A 13,701-nucleotide genomic window follows, 5' to 3' on the forward strand; every position below is an offset into this window, starting at 1 on the left:
TGTTCATTGGAAGGACTGATGCTGAAGCTGAAACTCCAATACTTTGGCCACCTCATGGGAAGAGTTGACTCATTGGAACAATCCCTGATACTGGGAGGGATTGGGGGCAGGAGAAGGGGACGACAGAGGATGAGATGGCTGGATGGCATCACTGACTTGATGGACATGAGTTTGAGTGAACTCCGGGAGTTGGTGATGGACAGGGAGGCCTGGTGTGCTGTGATTCATGGGGTCACAAAGAATAGGACACGACTGAGCGACTGAACTGACTGACTGACAGAGAGGCCGAGCTTTCGGCCACAGAGCTTCCGGCCACCTCTTGGCCAAACTGGCCCCTGGGGGTTGCAGCAAGAGGCCCCAAATTCAGAGTCTACTCCTAGACCGGGACTCACTGACTCTCCTGACCCTGTCTCTCCCTCTTTTCTGTTGCACATGAGGCTTCTAAACAGGGAGGCTTCTAAGCAGGGCAGGGAATGAAGACATAAGTGACTTTCATTGTCACTTTCAAATGTCTCTTATTTCAGGGCCCTCAACCAGGATAGTTCAAGGAGAGTCTGTTTACAAGGAAGCGGGTGGAGGACAGGACAATAGCAGCAGCTGAGCCTGCACCAGCCCACCCCTGCCCGCAATGGGAGGGGCTGTCAAGACCCAGAGGAGGACAAATCCCGTAGAGTCCCCACCTTGCCAGCAGATGCCCTTCAGCCCAGGGACACAGCTGGCCTAAGGTGACCTTGGAGGGTGAGAGCCAAGGGAATAAAAACCCTGACCTCACTCTCTTCCCTCCCTCTCTGGGTGAGGCTGAAAGCAGGAGAAGGCCAGGGAGCAGGAATCCTGTGATGTCATACAGACCCGCAGGTGGAGCATACAGAGGGCGGGGCCAGAAGGCAGAGGGAGGAGGTCAGCACAGTTTACAATGTGAAGGAAAGAAACCAAGGTCGGGGCGTGTGGGTGTGTGTGTGTGGGAGACACAAAGCCTGGGTTTCTCTGGCCTTGGACAAGACCTCAGTAGCAAGAAGACCAGGTTTGTACTTTCCTGCTGGGAGACTGGGTGGAACACTCCCTTCTTTACCCCTTCCCCCGCAAGGTTTTGTAACTCTTTCTGAATCTTCCTTTTTTCTCCTACTTAGTTCACAGTAAGTTTATTGAGTTCTCAGAATTAAAGTAGAATTTTGATTGAGGTTATGCTGAATATATACAGCAATGTGTGGAGAATTGATTTCCTTTTCCTATCAGGTCATCCCACGAAAAAGCAGAGGGTATGTCCTCATTCATTCAAATGGCTTATTTGCTTAGTTGCTTTTTCACTGCACCATGGAGCTTGAAGGATCTTAGTTTCCCAACCAGGGATTGAACCTGGGCCTTGGCAGTAAAAGCAGATTCCTAACCACTAGGCCACCAGGGAACTTATTATGTTTTTAAAAATTCACTTTTTCATAGTGACTAGGGTATGGTTGGTTAACTCTTGGACATTTTAGAGATTTTGTTGTGATTGGGATTGGTGTCTTATTGTAATTTTATTTTCAAGTTAGTTATTTCTGGTACAGAGAAATATAGCCAATTTTTAAAATTGTGGTAAACAGGGGCAGCCCACCCCTGCCCGCAATGGGAGGGGCTGTCAAGACCCAGAGGAGGACAAATCCCGTAGAGTCCCCGCCTTGCCAGCAGATGCCCTTCAGCCCAGGGACACAGCTGGCCTAAGGTGACCTTGGAGGGTGAGAGCCAAGGGAATAAAAACCCTGACCTCACTCTCTTCCCTCCCTCTCTGGGTGAGGCTGAAAGCAGGAGAAGGCCAGGGAGCCTTGACCATTTTTGACCATTTTAACCATTTTAAAGTATACGTTTCAGTGTTAGGCATGTTCACTTGTTGCATATTTGTGTAACAAATTGCTCAAATGTCTTCATCTTGCACAACTGAGCTTTTGTACCCTTTAAACACCAATTCTCCGTGTCCCTCTTTCCCCAGCCCCTGCTGACCACTGTACTTCTTTATGTTTTACTGAATTTGACTGCTTTAGACACCTCATGTCAACTTACAAAAATCCACAATGTGGAAGCTGCAAGTTGAGTTTTATTGGGGGCAAAATGAGGACTGTAGCCTGAGAGACAGCGCCTCAGATAGCTCTGAGAAACTGCTCCTAAGAGGCGGGGGCGGGGGCGGTGGCGGTGGGGGGAGGACAGTACCTATGTGTGATTTTTGATGAAAGGAGAGTGCTTGCAACCAAGCACATATTTTTGCAGAAGGTTTCTGCTAGTCATGGGGAACAGTCATCACAGGAAGGATTTTAGTGCTTTTCTAGATATGAGGAGATACAAGAATTGGACTCATAAAACCAGCTCTTGAAAATATATAATTGTCTGATCCCTGGTGGCTCAGACGGTAAAGCGTCTGCCTACAATGCAGGAGACCTGGGTTCGATCCCTGGGTTGGAAAGATCCCCTGGAGAAGGAAATGGCAACCCACTCCAGTACTCTTGCCTGGAAAATCCCATGGACGGAGGAGCCTGGTTGGCTACAGTCCATGGGGTCGCAAAGAGTCAGACACGACTGAGCGACTTCACTTTCACTATAACTGTCTGAAGACCTGTCCTGGCAGCTTTTCCCTAAGCACAGAGTGCCTCATTTCTGTTCTCCACCCTGAACTCCTTTCAGGAGGTGTTGAAAATCAGCAGCTGCTGCAGCAGATGATGTAATCCTTGTAGAGGAAGATGGCAAGTGCCAGTTTGTGGTTGAAACCCATATAAGTCATACGGTATTTGTCTTTTTGTGGCTGACATTTTACTTAGCACAATGTTCTTAAAATTCACCCATGTTGTCACATATGATAAGATTTCTTTCCTTTTTGAAAGCTGAATAATATTCCATTGTATGTATTTACCACATACTACTGTTTATCCATTCATCCACTGATGGATGTTTGTGCTGCTTCCACCTCTTGACAACTGTATATAGTGCTGCTATGAACATGAGTGTGCAAATATCTGTTCTTTTCTTGTTTTTAATCATAGGTATCCTAATGGTTGGAGAAGGAAGTGGCAACCCACTCCAGTATTCTTGCCTGGAAAATTCCTTGGACAGAGGAACCTGGCGGGCTACAGTCCATGAGGTTGCAAAGAGTCAGCCATGACTGAGCACATCAACACATCCCAGGGATACTTCACTGTGGTTTTGATTTATACATTTCTGATGAGGAGTAATGTAGAACGTCTTTAGATAGGCTTGTCGGCCACATCTATAGAGATGTGTTTGTTCAAGTCGTTTGCCCATTTTTTTAGTTGTTTTTGTGCATGGTCTTGTTTGTTGTTGAGTTACAGGAATTTTTTAAAAATTTATTTATTTTATTTGGAGGCTAATTACTTTATAATATTGTAGTGGTTTTTAGATTCTGCATATTGCAGAAGAAGCCATGAGTGGGGCTGAGCTCCATGAAGCTTGGCTTGGCCCCAACGCTTCCCTGGCTGCTGAGCTGAACTTTTATTTTCTAATACTTGGACATTCCTGCCCTGTTCAGCTCCACAGCTCCCAGCTAGTAAGTTTCTGCTCCTTGGTGGGAATTCTGACTATTCGAATAAACCAGACACCCAACATGTATCATGTAAGTTAAAAAAAAATAGATTCTAGATATTAATCCCTTAGCAGATATATGATTTGCAAATATTACTTCTAGCCTACCAGTCTGGTTATACTGAAGCTTCCCAGGTGGCGCTAGTGGTAAAAAACCTGCCTGTCAATGCAGGAGATAGAAGAGACTCGGGTTCTGTCCCTGGGTGGGAAAGATCCTCTGGAGAAGGGCATGGCAACCCACTCCAGTATTCTTGCCTGGAGAATCCCATGGACAGAAGAGCCTGGTGGGCTACAGTCTGTAGGGTCGCAAAGAGTCAGACACAACTGAATCAGCATGCATGCATATTGGTGTACTGGTATCAGTTCGGTTCAGTCACTCAGTCGTGTCTGACTCTTTGTGACCCCATGGACTGCAGCATGCCAGGCCTCCCTGTCCATCAACAACTCTCAGAGTTTACTCAAACTCATGTCCATTGAGTTGGTGATGCTATTCAACCATCCAACCTGTCGTCCCCTTCTCCTGCCTTCAATCTTTCCTGGCATCAGTGTCTTTTCTAGTGAGTCAGTTCTTCACATCAGGTGGCCAAAGTATTGGAGTTTCAGCTTTAGCATCAGTCCTTCCAGGACTCATTTCTTTTAGGACAGACTGGTTTGATCTCCTTGCATTTCAAGGGACTCTCAAAAATCTTCTCCAACACCACAGTTCAAAAGCATCGATTCTTCGGCTATCAGCTTTCTTTCTAGTCCAACTCTCACATCCATACATGACTACTGGAAAAACCTTAGCTTTGATACAGGGACCTTTGTTGACATACTGGCATATCTCAGGATATTGTACGTTTGGTTCCAGACCACTGCAATAAAGACAATATCACCATTAAGCAAGTCACAATTTTTTTTGTTTCTAGTGCATATAAATTCATATTTGCACTATACCATAGTCTATCACATGTGCAAAAACATTATGTCTAACAGAACAATGTATGTATCTTAATTTAAAAACAATGCTGCTGGAAAAATGATGCTGATAGATTTGCTTGATGCAAGGTTGTCACAAACCTTGAATCTGTTAAAAAAAAACCCCACAATATCTGCAAAATGCAATGCAGTGAAGTGCAACAAAATGAGGTATGACTGTATTTGAACTGAGTTTCTTGTAGTTAGCATATCTTTGGTACACCTTTTAAAAGTCAACTCTTCCAATCTCTTTTAATTGATGTATTTAGACTGTTTACATTTAACGTAATTATTGATATATACATTTACTTGAGCTGCCATAACAAAATACCACCGATTGGGTGGCTTAACCAACAGAAATTAAAAGTTTCTCAATTCTGATCTCAGACTGCCAGAATGACTGGCTTCTGGTAAGAACTCTCTCCCTGGCTTGCAGATGGTACCTTCTTGCTGTATCGTCCCATGGATGGTGTGGCCAGTCCTCAGATCTTGGCCTTCTAAATGCTTTGCCGTCTTATCTCTACCGTTCTGAGTCTTATGTTTGTCTTATATATGATGCCTGGGGTTTTTGGTTGTACTTAGCAGGAGGAGTGGGAAATACATGTCTATTTCTTCCTCCCAGAAACAGAACTCCTTTCTGTAGTTTTTTGAGTACAACCTTCACTAAATTAAGTAGGTTTTCTTTTATTCCTAGTTTTCTGAGTTTTTTAAAATTAAAAAAAATCATAAATAGATGTTGAAATTAAAAAAATAGTTTCCCAGGATTGATTTATTTCATTATATATATTTTCCCTCTTAATTTCCGAACATAGTGAATTATATTGAGAGATTTTTTGATGTGAACCATTTTTGCCTTCTTGTGATAAACCCTGTTTGATCACCCTATAATTACATATTAATGTTGGTTTTATTTAGATAATATTTTACTTAGGGTATATATTTACTTTTATAAAGCATGGACATAAAATTTGTTTTTCTTTTATTTCCTTATTTATTTTTGCAGTAAAAATCCTTTATACAATGTGGTGAGCAGATTTTGTTCTTCTTCTGTTTTCTGGAACAAGGTACATATGTATCTTTTCAAACACCCGGCTTTTGTTTTCGTTAATAACTTGATTGCTTTCTGTTCTCTATTTCACTAATCTCTGCCCTTATCTCTATCATTTCCTTCCTTCTTTGGGTTTGTTCTATTCATCTTAAAAAAACATTTATTTATTTTTGGCTGCACTGGATCTTCACTGCTGCGTGCAGGCTTTCTCTAATTGCGGCAAGCAGAGGCTTCTCTTTGCTGCAGTGCTGGGGCTTCTCATCGTGGTGGCTTCTCTTGTCGCAGAGCATGTGCTCTAGGGCTCGAGGACCCGGTAGTTGGGGCTCACAGGCTTCGTTTTTCTGCAGCATGTGGAATCTCCCCAGCATCAGGGATTGAACCCATGTCCCCTCCATTCTCAGGTGTAATTCCTAACCACTGGACCACCAGGGAAGCTCCATCTTAAGTTTTGAGTTGAATGGTTAGCTCATTTTATTCACATCTTTTTATCCCTGATAAGTATAGTTAAAGGTAAAAAATATCTAAGTTCTGCTTTAGTTTATCTAACACATTTTGACATGTACTGATTGAATTTCTATTCACTTTGAATTATTCTTAATAATTTTAACTTGAAAGTTGTTTATGAAAAGTGTAAACTTTTTATTTGGAAGTAATTTCAAACTTACAGAAAAGTTATAAGAATAGTACAAAGATTCCTATGTACACTTCGTCCCGATTCAAGTTTTTAACATTTTTCCATATTTGCTTTTTTTTTTCCTGTTACTGCCCCTTTCTCTAAGATTTTTTCCTAATATTTTAGAGTAAGTTGAAACAGATGTTTCTTTACTACTAAATATTTCAGTGTATCTCCTAACAGCAAGGATATTTTTTTATATAAATACAGAATAATAATAATATCCAAGATATTTTAATTTTGTTGTAATACTATTATTTAATCCATAGTGCATATTCAAGTTTCACTAATTTTCCCAATAAAGATCCTCAAAGTCTCCCATCCCCAACCTTCTGCCCTGCAATCCAGAATCATGCATTTCAGTAAGTTGTGTTACCTCTTTTTTATTTTTAATGAATTAATTAATTTGGCTACACAGCTTTGGGGGTTGTTAGGTCCCCAACCAGAGATTGAACCTACACCTCCCCACCCCCTACATTGAAAGCATGGAGTCCTCACCTCTGGACTGCCAGGGACTTCTCAGGTTGTCTTATCTCTTTAGTCATTTATAATCTGGAAGAGCTCTTCAGTATCTTATTTATTGAGATCTGAATAATTTGATATTCTGCTATTTAAGATCTGTTTATTTTCTAACTTCCATATTTTGACAGGGATTTGTTAAAATCTCCATCTGCAATTTAAAAAGACCCGCAGCTTCTAATTGTAGTTTTTTTAGTGCTTGCTTTATAAATTGCGAGGCTGAATTTTAAATTTTATATATATATTTATGATACTCTTCTGGGTCTATTGTTTCTTTTTAATTATATAAACACATTTTGTTTTTTCCTTTATGCAGTTTTATTAAAACTTGAATTCTATTTTGTTGTGTAATTATTGCCCAGTTTTTTTGGGGGGGTCATATTTGCCACCTGGTTAATCTTTTTCCCACTTTTAATTTCAACCTTTATGTGTCTTCTTGCTCTAGGAGTATTTGTATGTGAATAACCCATATTTTGGTCTTTTTACTTCCTCCGTTATGAGAGGATCTGTCTTTTTGATTGGTGACTGCTGACAGTAAGGCTTATTTTGCAATTCATCTCACGCTTTATATTTATTCTACATTGTTTCCCCCCCCTTTTTTTTTGCTTTCAGTTTGATAGACTGATTTTTTTTCCTGCTGGATTAAAAAATATACATACTGATTCTGTTCTTTTGTGGTTGCCTTTAAGACAGACACTTGTGTTTACTTACCTTTATTCTTTCCTTTTTTTATTCTTAAGGTATTTATTACTATATTGGATATACTTCCTCAAAGTTATTTTTTATCTTGAAAATTTTATGAAATGCAGCATATATGCATGCATGCATATATTTCTTGTTCCTTAAGTTAAATGACTATCATTTTCACAAAATGCATTCCAGATCTGTTTGCAAGGTTTTCTTTTTCTTATCTTTTCTTTTTTTAAAAAATAATATGAATTATATTTAGTCTTTATGAAAATTAATTTCTTGATGCAAAGGTAACACACTGGAATTTTGTATATATATTATATATATATAAAAATAAAATATAACAATAAATATTTTATATATTTTTATTTTTACCATTTTAACCAGTTTTAAGTGTTTAGTAGTGTTTAGTGTTTAAGTATCTTCATGTTGTTGTGCAACCATAGTTTTTCTTAAATGGAACTTAATTTATTGATGAATGTGGTATTGCTGAAGCAATGTCTTCATGTTTATTCTACTTTATTATTCTTTCTCCAGAATATGTATCAATTTGAAGGCACTGGGTTTTCAAATATTTCTTAACTTATAGACCACAACTATACAGTAAAACATGACATCACCAAGAAATTAGGTGTAGTTCTGTTGAATCCTGTTCCTAAGGTAGGTGTATATGTACACTGTGAAATTTTTTTTTATTTAAAAAACTAATTTTATTGAAGTATAGTTGATTTACAATAATGTGTCAGTTTCAGGTGTACAGCACAATAATTCTGTTGAAGCTGATCGGTTTTATGAAGACCAACACCCTCGAGAACTAACACCAAAAAAGGATGTCCTTTTTACCATAGGGGATTGGAATGCAAACGTAGGAAGTCAAGAGATACCCAGAATAAAAGGCAAGTTTGGCCCTGGAGTACAAAAAGAAACAGGGCAAAGACTAACAGAGTTTTGTCAAGAGAACACGTTGGTCATAGCAAGCACCCTTTTCCAACAACCCAAGAGACAACTCTACACATGGACATCGCCAGATGGTCAATACCGACATCAGATTGATTATGTTCTTTGCAGTCAAAGATGGAGAAGCTCCATACAGTCAGCAAAAACAAGACCTGGAGCTGTCAGTTGCTCAGCTCATAAGCTCCTTATTGCAAAATTCAGGCTGAAATTGAAGAAAGTAGGAAAAACCAATAGGCCATTCAAGTATGACCTAAATCAAATCACAGTGGAGGTGATGAATAGATTCAAGGGATTAGATCTGGGAGGCAGAGTTATTGAAGAACTAAGGACAGAGGTTTGTAATACTGTATAGGAGGCAGTGACCAAAACCATTCCCAAGAAAAAGAAACACAAGAAGGGAAAGTGGTTGTCTGAGGAGGCTATACAAATAGCTAAGGAAAGAAAAGAAGGGAAAGAAAAGAAATGAAAGAAAGGGAGAAAAGGAAAGATATACTCAGAGATCAGAGTTCCAGAGAATAGCAAAGAGAGATAAGAAGGCCTTCCTCAATGAACAGTGTGAAGAAATAGAGGAAAACAATAGAATGGATAAAGACTAGAGATCTCTTCAAGAAAATTGGAGGTATCAAGGGAATATCTCATGTAAGGATGGGAACCATAGACAGAAATGGTAAGGACCTTACAGAAGCAAAAGAGATTAGGAAGAGGTGGCAAGAATACATGGAAGAACTAAACAAAAAGGTCTTAATGATCTGGATAACCATGATGGTGTGGTCACTCACCTAGAACCAGACATCCTGAAGTGTGAAGTCTGGTGGACTTAGGAAGCATCACTTCAAACAAAACTAGTGGAGCTGAGCTCTTTAAAATCCTGAGATGATGCTTTCCAGCTGAGCTATTTCAAATTCTAAAAGGTGATGCTGTTAAAGTGCTGCATTCAATATATTAGCCAATTTGGGAAACTGCAGGGTGACAGGACTGGAAAAGGTGTTCTCATTCCAATCCCAAAGAAGGGCAACGCCAAAGAATGTTCAAGTGTGTTAATTGCTTAGTTATGTCTGATTCTTTGCAACCCCATGGACTGTAGCCTGCCAGGCTCCTCTGTCCATGAAATTTTTCAGGCAAGAATACTAAAGTGAATATCCATTCTCTTCTCCAGGGGATTTTCCTGACCCAGGGATCGAACCCCGGTCTTCTGCATTGCAGGCAGATCCTTAACCCTCTGAGGCACCAGGGAAGCCCCCAAATGTTCAAACTACTGTACAACTGTGCTCATTTCACATGCTAGCAAAATTATGCTCAAAATCCTTCAAGTTAGGCTTCAGCAGTACATGAACTGAGATATTTCAGATGTACAAGCTAGGTTTCAAAGAGCCAGAAGAACCAGAGATCAAATTGCCAACATTTGTTGGATCATGGAGAAAGCAAAAGAGTTCCAGAAAAACATCTACTTCTGCTTCATTGACTATGCTAAAGCCTTTGACGGTGTGGATCACAATAAACCATGCAAAATTCTTAAAGAGATAGGAGTACCAGACCATCTTACCTGTTTCCTGAGAAACCTGTTTGTGGACCAATAAGCAGCAGTTAGAACCAGACATGGAACAACTGACTGGTTCCAAACTGGGAAAGGAGTATGACAAGGCTGTAAATTGTCACCCTGCTTATTTAACTTACATGCAGAGTACATCATGCAAAATACCGGGCTGGATGAATCACAATCTAGAACCAAGATTGCCAGGAGAAATAACAACCTCAGATATGCAGATGATACCACTCCAATGGCAGAAATTGAAGAGAAACTAAAGAGCCTCTTGATGAGGGTGAAAGAGGAGAGTGGAAAAAGCTGACTGGAAACTCAACATTCGAAAAATTAAAAGCATGGCATCCAGTCCCATCACTTCATGGTGATGGAGAAAAAGTGGAAACAGTGACATTTTATTTTGGGGGACTTCAAAATCATTGTGAACAACAGTGACTGCAGTTATGAAATTTGAAGATGTTGGCTCCTTGGAAGAAAAGCTATGACAAACCTAGACAGTGTATTAAAAAGCAGAGACATCACTTTGTTGACAAAAGTCCGTCTAGTCAAAGCCATGGTTTTTTCAGTAGTCATGTATGGATGAGAGAGTTGGACCATAAAGAAGGCCAAATCCTAAAGAACTGATGCCTTTGAATTGTGCTGGAGAAGACTCTTTTTTTTTTTTTTTTTTTTGGAGAAGACTCTTGAGAGTCCCTTGGACTGCAAGGAAATCAAACCAGTCAATGCTAAACAAAATCAACCCTGAGTATCCATTGAAAGGACTGTTGCTGAAGCTTTAATACTTTGGCAGCTGATATGAAGAGACTCATTGGAAAAGACCCCGATGCTGGGAAAAACCCAAGACAAAAGAAGAAGAGGGCAGCAGAGAATGAGATGGTTAGATAACATCACTGACTCAATGAACATGAATTTGAGCAAACTCCGGGAGGTAGTGGAGGACAGAGGAGCCTGGTGTGCTACAGTCCATGGGGTTGCAAAGAGTTGGACACGACTTACCTACTGAACGACAATAGCAAAATATATATATATAATACCTATCTATCCATCTACCTATTCTTCTTTAGATTCTCTTTCCTTGTAAGTTATATATATCACATCTGTATCCATTCATCTGTCGATGGACATTTAGCTTGCTTCCGTGTCTTGGCTATTGTAAACAGGGCTGCAATGAGCACTGGGGTGCAGGTATCTTTTCTCTAGTTACATGCCCAGGAATGGGATTGGAGGATCATATGGTAATTCTACTTTAAGTTTTTTAAGGAACCTCCATATTGTTCTCCATAATGGTTGTACCAAGTTACTTTCCCACCACAGTGTAGGAGGGTTCCATTTTTGCCATACCTCTCCAGCGTTTATTATTTGTAGACTTTCTGATGATGGCCATTCTGGCTGGTGTGAGGTGATACCTCATTGTACTTTTGATTTGCATCTCTCTAATAATTAGTTCTGTTGAGCATTTTTTTCATGTACCTATTTGCCATCTGTATTTCTCCTTTGGAGAAATGTCTATTTAGATCTTCTGTCCATTTTTTGATTGGGTTGGTTGATTTTTTATATTGAGCTGTATAGGCTGTTTGGGTATTTTGGAAATTAATCCCTCATTGGTCACATTATTTACAAATGGGAGAAAATATCAATATTTGCAAATATGACCAATGAGGGATTAGCTTCCAAAATATATAAACAGTCATTGATTTCCTAAAAAAGATTTGAAACAAGTAAGGCAAAATATTAAGATTTAATAAACCTGGGTGTTCAGGCAAGGATGTTTTTTAGTCTTTATGTCTAAATATGTAACAGTTAAAATAAAATAAAAATCATTAAATGGATTTTTATTAAATGGATTTCAATCAGTAAATGGATTTTAAAAAATATTAAGTATAGGAAGAAAATCAGTTGTTACTTGCCCAAAGAACCAGATATAATTAATAATACCTGATTCCATTAAAACTAGACAGAATTAAAACTTATTCTATCATCTCTACATGGATTATGAGAATAAGAAGTTTGATCCAAAGAGTAGCATTCTATAATTGGCAGCATGAGGGATCTAGAGTACATTTTACATTGTTATAATTCATATTAAACATTTCTAACACACAGAAAACATAGAGTCATACTTATGGACTGACTTAAGTTCCACCATTCTTTTCCCTCCTCAGATGTAATTATTATCTTAAAGTCAGTGCATATCATTTCTCATCATGTTTTGAGAAATGTCCTCGTGAGATGTTGTAAAATATTTAAATCTGTCTAATAACACAATGAATGTTTTTTTTTGGGAATTCAAAGATTCACTAACAATATTCACTGGACTGTCATAACTATTCACAAAACACTTAAAGTTTTTAAAGGCCAAGGATGCTTTCACATTCTACTTGGTACCAATGGCGGAATCAGTGTGGTATGTGTGAGTTACACCACGTGTGTTGAACAGCTGGGCAGTCAGAGGTGAAAACCTCCCTAAGTGTTCAGGACATGGACATTAGGGAATTGGTATTTCTTTGTTTCATCTTAGAGGAAAAAACCCCAGAAGTTCCTGTGTTGAAGGTAGAACTTATTTGCTCTGCTTTATCCATCATGGCCCTGTGTCTGTGCTGGTATTTGTTCCAGGCTCCAAGAGTAGCAGTCTTTAAACTGGGGTTCTTGTATTTCTGGGTACCTAGGCATAGAAAGGAGAAGGCAATGGCACCCCACTCCAGTACTCTTGCCTGGAAAATCCCATGGACGGAGGAGCCTGGTAGGCTGCAGTCCATGGGGTCACACAGAGTCAGACACGACTGAGCAACTTCACTTTCACTTTTCACTTTAATGCATTGGAGAAGGAAATGGCAACCCACTCCAGTGTTCTTGCCTGGAGAATCCCAGGGATGGGGGAGCCTGGTGGGCTGCGGTCTGTGGGGTCGCACAGAGTCAGACATGACTGAAGCGATTTAGCAACAGCAGCAGGCATAGAAAATTGTAAGGAAATCTAGATGCCCAACACCTACCCACACATTGACCGTAACAGTACTTACTGCTCTTACTCTTTCCACCGCCCCTTTCATAATAATTTTCCTCTCCCTTTACACAAGAAAGGCATACAGCTTGCCTATCCCAAGTATAACTACAGTACTTTGACCTGAGTACTAAAGGAAAGGACAATTCAAAACCTGCATCTGTGAAGCCTTCTTTCATTGCAGCGCTGTGTCTTCTTTGTCTCATGTCTTATATCTGTTAAGGGCAATGACCCTGAGACACTTTGCTCTCCAGGAAACATCTGCAGTATCTGTAGACATTTTTGGTTGTCTCTGGGGTGGAAGATGGGTGCTCCTAGCATCTAGTGGGCAGAGGTGGGGGGATGCTACACCGTACATCCTACATGGCACAGGACAGTCCCTTACAATGAAGATTACTGAACCTCAAATGTCAATAATATTTTGGTTGAAAAAATACCATTTGAAGCAACATGGATGGACCTTAAGATTATCATACTAAGTGAAGTAAGTCAGACAAAGACAAACATCATATGATATCACTTACATTGTGGAAACTAAAAAAATGATACATATGAACTTATTTATAATACAGAATTAGACTAACAGACATAGGAAACAAACGTATGGTTACCAAAGGGACCCTCATCATGAGGCTGTGGGATAACCTATGGGAGAGGCTATAGCGGTGGATGGTAGTAGGTCTCCACCTTCTGCACAGATCATATTTTCTGCCATTGACAAAGGAGGGAGACTGTGCTCTACCTCCCGAGGAGTGAGA

The 13,701-nt window shown here is 39.7% G+C and overlaps 1 long non-coding RNA gene across 2 annotated transcripts; it reads left to right on the plus strand.

Moving 5' to 3' along the window:
• The first annotated feature begins 947 nt into the window (after nt 1-947).
• Nucleotides 948-8,824, plus strand: LOC129647647 (uncharacterized). 2 transcript variants are annotated; one of them, XR_008712406.1, is made up of 3 exons: nt 948-1,021; nt 7,986-8,108; nt 8,173-8,824. It is a non-coding gene; the product is annotated as an uncharacterized LOC129647647 (long non-coding RNA). The 2 variants fall into 2 exon arrangements; XR_008712407.1 differs by having other exon boundaries at nt 8,195-8,824.
• The last annotated feature ends 4,877 nt before the right edge of the window (nt 8,825-13,701 follow it).

The sequence above is a fragment of the Bubalus kerabau genome, chromosome 3, assembly GCF_029407905.1.
Source record: "Bubalus kerabau isolate K-KA32 ecotype Philippines breed swamp buffalo chromosome 3, PCC_UOA_SB_1v2, whole genome shotgun sequence".
Taxonomy (NCBI): domain Eukaryota; kingdom Metazoa; phylum Chordata; class Mammalia; order Artiodactyla; family Bovidae; genus Bubalus; species Bubalus kerabau.